At 38.0% G+C, this 3347-nt stretch overlaps 1 pseudogene; it reads right to left on the bottom strand.

Moving 5' to 3' along the window:
• Window positions 1-2091: 2091 nt before the first annotated feature.
• LOC123826003 lies at window positions 2092-3022 on the bottom strand (annotated as a pseudogene).
• Window positions 3023-3347: the final 325 nt, after the last annotated feature.

Raw genomic sequence — 3347 nt, 5'->3', positions numbered from 1 at the left:
TTCTTGTGGTAACTTTTTATTTATTTACTTATTTTTAGAGAGAGAAGTAGGGAAGGATAGGAAGAGGGAAAGAAACACCCATGTGAGAGAGAAACATCAATCAGTTGCCTCTTGTAAGCACCCATCCAGGAACCTGCAACCCGGAATGTGCCCTGACTGGGAATTGAACCTGTGACCTTTTGCTTTGTAGGACAACCTCCAACCAACTGAGCCATATCACTTAGGAATTCAGGTGAGTTAGTTAATTTTTTTTTCATCCTCACCCAATGACATTTTTTTTCATTGCTTTTGGAGAGAGAGGAAAGGAGGAAAAGAAACATCAATGCATGAGAGGAGCATTGATTGATTGCCTCCCAGACATGCCTGAACCATGGATCATACGTGCTCAGACCAGAGATTGAACTGGCAACCTTTCATTCATCGAATGATACTCCTACCAAGTGAGCCACATGGACCAGGACTGAGATGACTTCTAAAATATTCCTTAAGTATACTCCTAACTTAAGGTGCTAAAGGTTTTCATTACAGGCCAATTGATCACAAAAGATAAAATCCCTTCTGCAATGTCACCCACCACTCACTTCAAGAAAGTTTCATTCTAAGAAAGTAACCAAAAAAAGACAAATCTATATCTATTTATCACCACCTTAATTTTTTTTAAAAATTTACATTCTGGATTGCTAAAGTAAAGTATACTTTACCTACAGTATTATGTTAGTTGTGGGTGTACAACAGAGTACTTAACATTTATATACCTTATACAATGATTGCAAAAGTCTGGTGACCATCTATCACTGGATAAAGTTAAAAATATTGATTGTACTCCATATGACTGATTTAATTTTTTAACTCAGATCATTGTTCATACTTTGGGAATGTGATATCCAAATCAGCGAACCCTATAACTAATGTTAAATCTGGTGAAAAGTAGGGCAATATGAATGACAAAGATCCCTCACAGATCATTTCCTTCAAAATAAATAAGATATAGTTATAGCATATGTATTTATTTTAAAAAGGAATAAGAAGATTTCAAAATTTTAGAATTAAGCAAAGTATGAAGACTTACGCTTTGGTACTAAAAACACTATTGATATTTTGATAGGCATAACTACAGACATTGCTATAAAATATATTAAATTTGAATGAGTAGATGAAATTATAGATAATGAATGATACATAAATCTTTTACAGTACTGAAGACCATGCTTAATTTTCTAGACAGAAATAATCAGACCTGGAAAAAATACAGCTGTTATTTTTAGGATAGGAAAGTCTTGAACTTTTTTGATTTAGGTGAATGTAGATGAGAAAAAATAATTTAAATTATTTAGATACTTAAAATGACCCATGAGAAACTGATCATGTGTTTCCTTTGAGAGTTAATTCATATGAAACACTTTTCATTTGAGCTAAATAATAGTTATAGTATTACTAGAAAAAACAAGATTAGTTTATTTAGAGTTTATATATAATTTGAAATTAAAAGCACGTCTTTTTTACCCACTAGATTGTTTACCTTCTCTGTCCATAATGTTCTCAAAGGAAAGTTGGGACTTCTCAGACTGTCCTCAGCAGTTACCCAGAACATCCATCACCTTCAGTTCTGCTGTGCTCCCATCTATCCACACTCCCAACATTCAGGATTCATCTCACTCCCATGAGGTTGTACATGTCTTTCTCACATGGGTCTTCACAGGTAATTTTTCCCTGTCATAAAAAGATGAACTCAACAATGTTTGAAAATATATTTAAACAAAACAAAAGAAAACAGTTTCCAGGGCTCTCTAAGACGCCCAAAGTAGATAGACTTCCCAGGGGCCTTAAATTCAGGAATTTCCCTCCATTATTGCATTTTAAGTGTCCAGGCCTTCCCCACTGAAGAACATAACAATTAGAATAAGGATTTTTTGTTTCATTATACATGTGATGTTCACTTTTAGCTCCCTGTTAGCACTGATGCAGGCAGGCACATGACTGCCCTTATTTGCAACAGCATCACACATTCCTTACATTTCAGATGTCCCCAAACATTAACAAATGTTGGGATGAATATTTAATGACACTGAGAAGAGACTGATGGAACTAGGACTAGATTAAGAAATGCATTTCCCTATCCCAGCAGGGCAAGCAGAGCTGAGAGATCCGGGTGTCACTGATGATGAGCACAAAGGGGAAGAATGCTGGAAAAGATGATACCACAATCTCAGAGATGTTCAGCATCCACTGGCCTTGATTTGTTGGTAGAGTTGTATAAACTGACAAAATTAAATAGGCTGAATACACTGTAACAAAATTGCTCATCAGGATCAGGATGATGCATGTGGCTTTAGCCTCAAAGGAAGGTCTGTGGGAGAGTCTGCTGCTGCAAATGTATTGGACTCGCTGCTTGTGTCTGTGCAGGACAAGAACCAGTGAGCTACTGGCCCAGATCACGAAGCCCAAACTCATAAAGTGAGGGCAATAATAAATCACTGTAGTAAATGAGCCTGCAAAACCCTCATTTGTATGCCAAGAACAGTATACATAATTATTTTCCACACTGAAGTTCTTCCCGTTCAAGGGACCATTTATTACCATGGGAACAAATGAATTTATCAAAATTTGCAGGAACCAGCAAAGGGAACAGAGGAAGGCAATGAACTTCAGGGATCTAATCTTGAGCTCCATCCACCTCCAAATACTGGGGTTCAGCTTAATGGCCTGGAAGCCAAAGTAGAGACAGATGGTTCTTAAGGAAACTCCTATGCCCATGCTGTAAAAAATAGAAGACACATTTACAACCATTATCATCCAGGAAATACCTCCATCCAGAAGCTGCCATTGCCTGAGGGATGCCTTTAGAGAAAAGAGTCACACAATTGGCTGAGACCAGCTGCAAGAGAATGAGGTCTGTGGGTCTAAAATTATGCTGGGTGAGGGAAGTGAAGGTATAAAGACAAAGGAGGAAGATATTTCCCAGGAGGCCAATTCCTGTCTGAGTGAGGAACACAATCCTCATGTCCAAGCTGGCGGAGAGCATTGCATCAGAAACTGCAGGGTATGGGTTTTAACTAAAGTCAGAGAAATGAAGGGCAAAAAGGAAGATAAACGTGTCACCATTACCATGTCCTTCACTTTTTAAGGCTTATGCTCTTCCATATATTCTTACTTGAACTGGACAATTAGAATTTTTGGCTCACGTTTCAAAGGCAGTTCAATAAAGACTTGGATGTTAAACAGTCTTGGTATGAATGTCCAGGGTGAATGCAGGAGGCTCAACTGCACAACCGGGTTCCCTGCAGAGGCAGAGAGGAGGGAGGGAGACTCTGTATACAGATACCACCCTTCCCCACGATATAGTCTCA

Source organism: Phyllostomus hastatus, unplaced genomic scaffold (assembly GCF_019186645.2).
Source record: "Phyllostomus hastatus isolate PE091 unplaced genomic scaffold, TTU_PhHast_1.1 phas_contig_133, whole genome shotgun sequence".
Classification (NCBI taxonomy): domain Eukaryota; kingdom Metazoa; phylum Chordata; class Mammalia; order Chiroptera; family Phyllostomidae; genus Phyllostomus; species Phyllostomus hastatus.
Note: the sequence above shows the minus strand (reverse complement) of the source record. Positions and strands in the feature narration are given on the sequence as shown.